Here is a 10,555-nt window from a genome sequence, read left to right as displayed (position 1 = left end):
TATTGAACCTGGAAATATCAGTAACTTCTAAAATTGCACTTGACTATAAAAATATATATTCTATTTTTAGTGATGGTCTTCTGTAAAATATGTAATCATCCAGATTTTGTTCCTTTGAAATGTAAAATAAAATAAAGTAAAAAAAAAATGAAAATGAAAATAAAATCACACTGCCAAAGTTGCCACAAGGGGCGCTATATATAGTGGATATTAGCATTAGTTTTCTAATATGTTTACTTACTATTTACTTGCATATAGAGCGTATTGCATATATGATGCTGTTCAGACGTGAAGAACAGAAACCCCACATTGATTCTCAGAGGCAGCTAGCCACCGTGAAAGACCGCCGCTAGATAAGTCCATTAAAAACGGGTTCTCGACGAGTACAGTTTCGAGGGGCCAAAGCGGGAGGTGGGAAAGTCTCGCATGCCTTCGAGCTTGACAACAGGCTGAGACGGCAGGACCAGCGCGAGAAGTCAAAGCCGAGCATGACAGCGGAACAGAGGAGTCGATATTTAATCAACCCCATGCCGCGGCAGCTTTTGAATATTTGATGGCGCTTTTCTTCGATGATTACCTTCCCATTACGGTATCTTGTCACCGGTTGAAGGGAGAGGTTTTGGCTCCCATTGTTTGGGCTCAGTGCAGGTTTGGTGTCCTCCAGGGCTGGACGCTATTGTCAAGCTGTCAGCTGGCTGCTTTCCTGTTAGTCCACTATATTCTCTGTTTCACATGCCCCTGGTACGCTGACTTATCACACCTGCCAGTCACACTCGGCCGTTCAAGATGGGCAATAAAAAGAAAGTTATAGAGAGAGCGCCTACCACACAAGCTGAATGAATGAACGCCCATCTTGATCCCACAGTTTAATTTACTGCTCTCCATGAGCGAAATGGGATTATGAGATGCCATGTTTCATAGAGGGAGAACTCTCCCGTCGAGAGCGGTCTCGGCCTGGGCCTACATGACCAGCGAAGGCGCAGCCATTGTGCTTCGAAATGATTGTTTAGGCTTATACTACACTTTTTTTTTTTTTTTAATTCAACTTATAATGTTCGTTAAGGTTTCTTGCATCAAGACCAGTCATATTTTAGAAATGAAAATGTTTTTGGTCAGTTCTCCCATTCTCATATCTACGTCTTTGCATAGAGTTTCTGACTTTTAAAATATTTTTAAAATCAACAGAAAAATTTTAAACATATATATACAATCAGAAGAAAAGGTAGTCAAAAATTTGTATTACATAGGCTTTTTTAATATAAATTCAATTTATGTTGTTCCTCAAGGTTTCTTGCATCAAAACCAGTCATATTTTAGTTTTCCAGCATGAAAAATGGACATGAAAAACACTGGCTGCTTTTGCTACTTTACTTTTAAGAGATTTATATGTAAGGCTTGAAATGTACTTTATACAAATGCATTCTTGCTATGCAAACATGATTTCATGTGTTGCTGTTTTCCGGAACACATTAGAGTATATAGTCGCGATTTATAATGCAATGCATATGCATGATGCAATCTTTGCATTGCCTCAAGGGGCGCTAGCAGTTATTAAATGCATTCACATTTATGCATTTGGCAAATGCTTTTATTCAAAACACTTTATATTGCATTGAAAGACATATTATAATATATAGTCTCATGATTCTCAATGTCAATATCATGACAAAGTTAAGAATGCTTTTGTTCATACTCAGAAGTTTGAACAAACCCTTGACTCTTTGTATTAATGTGCTTTAGGGAGCAGACGTTACATGTGTCACATTTAGCTAACTCCACATATATTTACTGAGTGTCTTTATTGTGGTTGGAGTAACCGCAAGCATTCTACAACACTTCCTTCAGAAGAGCAGCCCGGGTCGTAGAGACGACTCTAAGATCCAGACCAATAAAATGGCTGAAACTCGCTGGTTAGTATAAATGTGTTCCATAGCGGCCGCAACATCCTGATCAAAGCCTGCACGCCGGTGGCGATAAGATCTGTTTGTGTAGGCCTCGCTCCACCAGCCTACGAGACGGGAACAGAGCTGTGAGCCTCACCCGCGGCTGCCTGTAAAAGGAAATATCAAACACCGCTGATGTCTTTTCCGAGGAAGTACTTTTAGCTGGTAATTATTGGCTGGGCGTAAGCCCTTCCTGTTTGATGAGCCACCGCAGAAAATGACCCTAAAGAATCATTTCCATGATGTAAACTGTTTATTTAAGACGTATGTGCTGCAGGGGAGGAATCTGGCAGATTTTTCTGCATGCAAAAAGTTTTTCCCTATAAGTGAAGACAAGAATGAAGTATAAATTATGTACAAATGTACCCAAAAATGGACTGAAATCACACTTATACATGTCTTAAAAATAAAGGTGATGCAATAGAAGAACTATTTTTGCTTCCCCAAAGAACCTTTTAGTGATCAGTTTTTAAAAGAACCATGTTTTCTAGTGTGAAGAACATTGTTCTAAGATCATTGTTCTAAGAATGTTAAAAGTTCTTCATGGAACCATCAATGGCAATAGAGCAACTTTACTGGACATAGAGAGTCAATGTTAAAATGAAATGCTATTTTGTACATTTTTTGTGCAGGATGAAAATAGGAGGACGTTTGTTTGATAATATTGAGTTTTGTTTCTGTTATGTTGGCGTTTTTCAGGGTTACTGCTGTGGTGAAGAGTGGAGCTTGTTCTTAAGCTCCTGTTGACATCCTTAAAAATTGTTTTGAACATTGCTTTTATTTGTAAAATGTAAGTTGTTTAAAAATTTCATATTGTGAGACTGCAGAATTGCAATAAATAAAGTATGAATTGTGACAAAAAAGGTTGCAATTCTGAGAATAATTGTTGTGAGTTATAAAATCAGATATATAAAATCAGACATACAAGAAAACTTTTTTTAATCCTGTGGTAATATTTTAGGGCCACTATATATCATTTAATGAGGTGAAAGCCGCTGTGTCTATTTTGTGTTGCTCATGACGTCAGCAGCACCCATCGAATGTCAAAGGATACCGTTCGTCATTTGCATCTGCAATAGTTTAGGCAAAACTTTACACATATCACACCTTAGTTTCCGCTTCCAATGACATAGATGAATCCTATGCAAATTTTAAATGCATACTTCTTGGCGTCATAAGTGTGGATAAATAAACCATTATTTACATAAGTTTGTATTCCAAAAACAATTTTAAGGATGAATGATTTTAATGTGGACAGACATTGGCCAGGACATACAGAACATCCTGCAATACTTCATAAATCTACAGTGTGTACTGTCTACAGTTTACTTTTTATATATCTTGTAATATATTTTTGCCATGTCCCATTAACTTCTATAATAAAAAGAGAATATATGCAGAAATATTGCTTTTTATATAGCAATTATTTTGTGAATATTGTTCTAACTGATGATCATTTCATAGGTTTGTCATATCCCTTTAACTGAAGCCATCATCATCCAGGAAGTGACATCATTTTGGAGGGAAATTGACAGCACAAACACCAGTAAGTATTAGAAATTGATTACATTAGATTTGCTTGTTTTTGTGGTTTGCTTGTAGTTGGTTTGTGTCACAAAGCATTTCATCCTGTTTGATTGAATTACTCAAATCAATTTAATAATAATCAACATTTTAAAAGATCAAGATAAAGTTGAAGTGTTTTCACCATTAATATCGGAAATACTCAGGGATTCTGCAGGTCTTTAAAAAGCCTTAATTTGCACTTCTACAAATTAAAATGACACGTTAAGGCATTAAAAGGTCTTAAAGGTGAGCTGATAGTCTTAAATCATAACGTCATTGCATTAATTCATAAAGTCATTAGGCATGCATTGCTGAAAAATAAATGTCTTTCTCAGTGTTTTTGTCTTGTTTTCCAATTCAGATCCTTAAATCAAGATACATTTTTCTTGAGATGTAAAATGAAGATAGTTGAAGTCTTGTTTTCTGAGAAAATGTATACAATTAAATGAGTTTATGCTTAAAAAAAAAACATAAACAAATATCTGCCAGTGGGGAATGAAAACTGATTTAAATGGATTTTACTGTCCGAATTGGCAGATTTGTATGGAATGCCAAAGCTGCCGTAATTAGAAATAAATAAATGTACAAAGAAAAGTTAAAAAAAACAAAAAACAAATATAAATAAATACATATATAAATAAATGTACAAAGAAAAGTAAAAAAAAATATTTTTTTTTTTATAATTTTATTTCCTTATTTATGTATTTTTTTCCCCACATTTATTTATTTATTTATTTTTTATTTTATTTATACATTTATTCTTTTGCACTTTTATTTATTTTCACATTTATGTATTTATTTACGTATTTCTTTATTTATTTATTTACACATTTATTTATTTATACATTTCTTTGTCCGTAGGGTAATGAGGAGGGCGTGTTTTATCTCAGGAATAGCAATCGAGCCAGAGTAGGCGAGGGGTAAGCTTTGAGGCCACAGTGATCGCGTGCATCTGCTGAAGCTAGCGCTAAAGCGTGCAATCGCTTTCTTATGCGCCTGTTTTTTTAGGTTTCACTTTCAACACATACAACGCATGTTTCAAAGATTCGGGATAGAAAGTGGCATCAGTTACTGTAGAAGATTTGTCGTCTCGCGCCACTTCCCGTGTGGGCAGTCACCGCATCAACTGATTATAATGGGTTCTCTTGCTGTAGACATTAATCACGCATCTTAGGCTGTCATCAATTGGAAATATCCAGAGTTAAATCAAACAAAAGGTGTCCATGGGAACGGAGCTAGAGAAACACGCCATGCATTGTAGCCTAAAACATGCTTAATATTTGCTACTGACACCAGCAATTGTATGCGTTCACTGTCAAACATCATTCAGCATTTATTTTGTAATTTTGTCTAATAATTTCTCTTTTCTCTTTCTCGTTCTATCCCGAATGTTTGAAACATGCCTTGTATGTGTTGAAAGTGAAACCCCAAAAAACCGCGCATTTAGCGCTAGCTTCAGCAAATGTACACGATCATAGGTTGCACGCTTCCCAACCGAAGCACCGCCCCCCTCTCTGGAAATTGAAATAATAACCCGTAATATACGTTTTGGGCTATATTGCCCATCCAAGTCATTCGTTTGGGCACCACAAGGTGTCACTGTGGCCTCAAAGCTTCCCCTCGCCTACTCTGGCTCGATTGCTATTCCTGAGATAAAACACGCCCTCCTCATTACCCTACGGACAAAGAAATGTATAAATAAATTTGTAAATAAATAAAGAAAGAAAGAAAGAAATACGTAAATAAATACATAAATGTGAAAATAAATAAAAGTGGAAATGAGTAAATGTATAAATAAATAAAGAAAAAAATGTGGAAAAATTTAAATATATATATATATATATATATATATATAAATAAAGAAATAAAATTATAAATAATGATTCTTTGTACATTTATATATTTATTTATTTATTTATTTATATTTGCTTTTTTTACAATACTTTGTACGTTTATTTATTTATTTCTAATTACGGCAGCTTTGGCATTCCATTTTATTCATTGATTCACTTCATTTTGATACATTTTTACAGAAAATAATCTTTTTGTCATTTTGGAAAACATGACAAATATACTGAGTAAGAAAAACACATTTTTGCAGTTTAGAGAGCATACTGACATATTGTTTTCCCTTCCATTTATTCCATAAATTGTCTTTACTTGGTCTTAAATGTACCTTCATAAAGCCTGCAGAAACCCTGTGCATGCATGTGAAAAAGTTACATTCCAACACAAGCATATTCATTTATAACTTCAAAAGATTCTGCAGATCACGAATGACTCGTATATCATGAATACAAACGAAAGCGCATTCACTGGATGAACGTAATAAACGGTCCTTTATCAGGGCAGTATAATTTCCTCAAGCTAATGCTGTCCACGGCCTTTTATCTGGACTGCGTTTTTGAAAGTCATCCGGTCTATGACAGATCTCATTTCCTGTCCCAGAGGACAGACGGTAACCATATCCACTTGACCTCTGCCATCACCGTCTGAAGATATGACACCATTGTTCTCGCCATATTCACTCATTTACCATTGTAATAGACAATGACTGTGGGTATTAGAAAGGATTATGGATTTTTTTTTTTTTGTCCACCATGATTGTATTTTCTTTTTCTTTTTTTTCCCAGTCAATTCATTGTGCCTGGTGCTGTCGAGCTAATAAATGCCAGTTAAATATTCATGCAATGTTCGTTACAGTGAACTCTAATGTCACTCCACAGCAGTCCATTGAACTCGAACAATAACAAGAAGTGAATAAACAAATTGATCCAGGGTCGTGACCTGCGGTCTGTGCAACAGGTTTGGACATAAACACCAGGTCCTGTTTCAGGTTATCTACAGGTCCACCACAAAAAGGTTTTACTCAATTTAATGAATTAAAATGAGCTGATGCTACATTTTCTCTCAAATTAATTGCATTGTGTGCAGTTTATTTAAGAGTTTCTTAATGCATTTGTGTTGGAACTACGTGATCATGGCTAACAAAATTGCATTGCTGATTTGATTTCCCAGCATGCTTTGCATGAGAATGGATCTGGAGAGTAAATGTTGCAACTGAATGCTGAAGTGAAGTGTTTGTTGCATAAGATAAAAAAGAAGGAGACTTGTTTGTGTTTAATATTCTGTTATGTTGGTATTTAGAAGAGTTTATGTTGTGGTAGTGTTTAAGGTTACTGTTGTGGTCAAGAGTGGTATTTGTGTTTAGGTGGAGGACTGGTCAGTTTTTCATTAAGGTGCAGCTGTAGGTGTTTATTGTAAAAGCAAACACTGTGAAAATTCCAGTGCAGTAACAAATCTTTTCATTTTTTTCACCACCAGAAGCAATGGTTCTATATCTAATAATTAACGAAAAATGAATGAAAGAAAGAAAATAAAAGACAAAAGGTTATATTTATTTTATAATTTAAAATATAACTCTATAACTCTTATTTTGAGTTTGATTAACTTAACGTTTAACTTGATGTACTAAAATGACAAATATATAAAAATAAATTAAAATAATTAATTTTTAAAATCTATAAATATATATACTTATTTTTTTTGTTGTTTTTACAAAAACACACAATAAAACTTTAACTAAAATGAAAATGAATGAAAACACAAAATATAATGAAAATTAAAACAGAAAATATATAAAACAGAAACTATTTTAAAATATTAATAAACTATATCTCAATGCTACTAAAATAACACAATAAATGCTATAGTTAGAATGCTAAAATGTATTGTTCGCTTTCAGCAATTTCTGTCAGTTTTATTGTGACTAAATGTCTTAGCGTTTACTTTATTCATTTAGCTACTACACAAAGTTTTTGGTGTTTGCATTTAATGTTGTCAACTCATTTCCAGCTTGTAAAATCAATGTCCATAAAGTGCAGTGTAAACCCTATTTTTACAAGATCTAAAGGAAATGCGAGTGTTATTTGCCTCACCATCATGCTTTGTCAAAAGAGTCTTGCATCCTCAAATCTCCAAATATACCTCAGGTTCCTTCATGTTTTTATGTCTGTTATCTCGCAATTAGTTAATGTGATTAATGACATTTGTTCTTATTTATTTACACTGCTTTTCCAAGATTGCTGGCTTAAATAACAACCTTTTGTTAACAGGGAGTCCAAATTGTTTTGACTGATTGTAAACCGCTTTAGGCCTCAAGTTCATTGGCTTTCTGAAAATGATTAGATGATCACACGCGTTCACAAACTCGAGGGTTTTTAATCACTTGGAAGTGGGAATTTCCTCGATGCCATTAAGTTTTAGCCTGACGAATCGCTATCAATTTTTCATTCTCGCACGTTACAGATCCAAACACATGCTGACATTTATATCATTAATTTCTCCACTCCCCGAAACCGTATTTCTCAGATCAAAGCCGGCGGGTTTAGAGCGTAGATGAGTAGAGTTCAAAGAGCAGGACAAGTCTAAACACAAACCCGGTTTAATCGCTCTGTAATTATGGGGGTTAACACATAACATTCAGTCATACCTGCTTAATGCTGCACGGTAGAGTTTTGTGTTGTTATTGACAAAATCTTCTCTCTGAGGGTTTGTATCCAGACAAATGGATACAAGACCTCAAAAGATATCCCGAGGTTATATTGTGCATTCGAGGCAAGACGCCACAGGTGAACTAATAGATGTCACCATACTCTTACCAGTTGATTAATCACAGTACACTAAGGCAATTGATTTGTATTACAAATGCAAATATTCATATCCCTTTTTAATTAAATATGCATTAATTGGCTTAAATTTCCAGAACGTAAATCTGAAGACTGTATAAAGACAGGTTCAAAATTCGTATTTCATTTTGTTGATGTATTAGAGACAAAGGGGATTTAGCATATCTCTTTTTATCACTCAGTCAATCAAAAAATACTGTTGACAGCCAGAAAAAAATCATCACATAATATAATAGAATACAATACAATGTAATGTAATGTAATACTGTAATATAAAATATTTAAGTTTGGTGTATATAAGTGCTACTGTTTTTTTTTCTGAGGAAAAACTCATTTTGAGAAAACAGCCTTCAAAGGTATATATTGTAATTGAAATCTACAAAAATGAATTAAATTAAATTATAATGTAATATAATATAATATAATATGTAAGTGCTACTGTTTTAGTTTTTAATTGAAATCTACAGACATTCAATTAAATTAATATTATATAATAAATATTTTAATATATATGTAAGTGCTACTGTTCTTTTCTGAGGAAAAACCCATTTTGAGAAAACGGCCTGTAAAGGTATGTAGCATATATATATATGCTTTATAACATTTTTATTTTCAAGAATGAAATGTGTGAATGAATGTTTTGTATGATATTTTTTGTTCATTGTGAACAATGGTAACTTTTATACTTATTTATATATAATGAAGTAGGCTATTTATATATTTTTATTTATTTTCTAAATTTAAAAAAAAAGCAATCTAATATGTAAAATTTGGTTTGTAGAAGTGCTAATGGTTTTTTTGGTTTGTTTGTTTGTTTGCTTTTTTAATGAGAAAACGGCCTTTTAAAACCTATTATAACTCAAATCTACAGATAAGCACTTAAATGTGTATTTTGGATATTTTCTCTCCACTAGTTTGAAGAGGAAGCAAAATAGCCCAAAATCTCACATATTTTCCCAGCAATCCTTAATGAAGGCCTTGGCAGGGCATCATCTCACGCGGTCCACCTGCAGGGCCCCGGTGACCCCCGTCGAGGTCCAGGTGGCCCATCTGCGCCCATTCTCCAGCTCGGTGTTGGCCAGCGATGATTCTGACCCAGAAACTGTCTGACTAATTATATCACATTATCAGCCCCGTTGCTTTTCCCTCCCCAGTTTCCGTTTCGGTGGAAAGGTTGCGCAAATCCCAGCCACCCGAATCCAAGAGTCAGCGTTAACCTCTGAACTCCATCTGATGTGTGTGGCTCGGGACGCTCTCACACCCAGCCATGGGCCCATTAACACGTCGCTGCTAAAACAGAAGCTGTTTTGACGGGATGAAATGATGGCTAAGCGCCGCTCGACAATGGGCCTCATTGTGTCGGCCGGAGGAAGGGGCTCCCAGCTGACATTTTCAGGAATATGAATGTCCCTCCATCCGAGCAAGTGGCGTTTTCAGCGGGGCGCTTCAGCGGAGAACTGAGATAATGAGAGGCCATTGACGAGAACAAGTCCGGCGGAATTACACGCTCCACATCGGCAAACGCTAATTAAGTCGTCAATGGCGATTCCCATTCGCGGCCGTGCCGAGGCTTCCGCCGCATGAGGAATGTAATTAGTTTATGTTCACTGCTAAAGGTTAAAGGCTCTGAAAGGCCACGCCGAGTGTTTTTTTCTCCGGGCTTTTAGGCGAAATGTTGCTGTAATTGCTGGATGTTTGGGGCTGCAGGTGCGCGTTTGGACTCATTTGTGCTTTGGCAGTGCGAGCTGCACGCTGACTGCGGAGATTCAGACCGACAAGGCCTGTTTGTTTGGAGAGTCTGAATGAGCGCTCAGTGTTTGCCTGATACCTGCTTTGTGCTTCTGTTTCTCCTGCTTTCTATTGTTTTAGAGTCTGTTGAAGAAGATTGCGTTGACTTGGGAACATACTGTATATGGATAAATCAGCATTTTATGCACAGATATTCACCTCCATCGAATGTAAAATAAATTATATTGCCTAAGTTTTTTTTTTAACAGATACAATAAGCTTTCTGGAAAAGATGTAAAAACAATCTGAATCTGGCTGATTTTTTTTTTTTTTTAGGGAAAATGTTAATTAACACTAAGTATTATTATGCTTAGTATGTGTTTACTGTAGAGCCAGCTGGTCAGGATTTGTCTAGTAAGTTTTGGCAGTTAAGCCCTACTGGTAGGTTTTGTAACTACATCACTGTAAAAAGTGATAAGTTGACTTAACTTAAAATAATTAAGGAAACCTGTTGCCTTACCATTTTTACGTAAATGATAATTAAAGTGAATTGTCAAGTTCACTTAACTTTTTTTTTAATTATTATTTACTTAATAATTTTAAGGCAACGGGTTTCCTCAATTTTTTTTA

General features: G+C 35.1%; 1 long non-coding RNA gene across 1 annotated transcript in view; it reads left to right on the top strand.

The window, feature by feature from the left end:
- The first annotated feature begins 3,465 nt into the window (after nt 1-3,465).
- Nucleotides 3,466-10,555, top strand: part of LOC131523510 (uncharacterized) — a 28,728-nt gene continuing 21,638 nt past the window's right edge. Inside the window, exon 1 of the long non-coding RNA XR_009266797.1 lies at nt 3,466-3,489. This is a non-coding gene — a long non-coding RNA (uncharacterized LOC131523510). The remainder of the gene's footprint in view (nt 3,490-10,555) is intronic.

This window comes from Onychostoma macrolepis, chromosome 17, assembly GCF_012432095.1.
Source record: "Onychostoma macrolepis isolate SWU-2019 chromosome 17, ASM1243209v1, whole genome shotgun sequence".
In the NCBI taxonomy this organism is placed as follows: Eukaryota; Metazoa; Chordata; class Actinopteri; order Cypriniformes; family Cyprinidae; genus Onychostoma; species Onychostoma macrolepis.
Note: the sequence above shows the minus strand (reverse complement) of the source record. Positions and strands in the feature narration are given on the sequence as shown.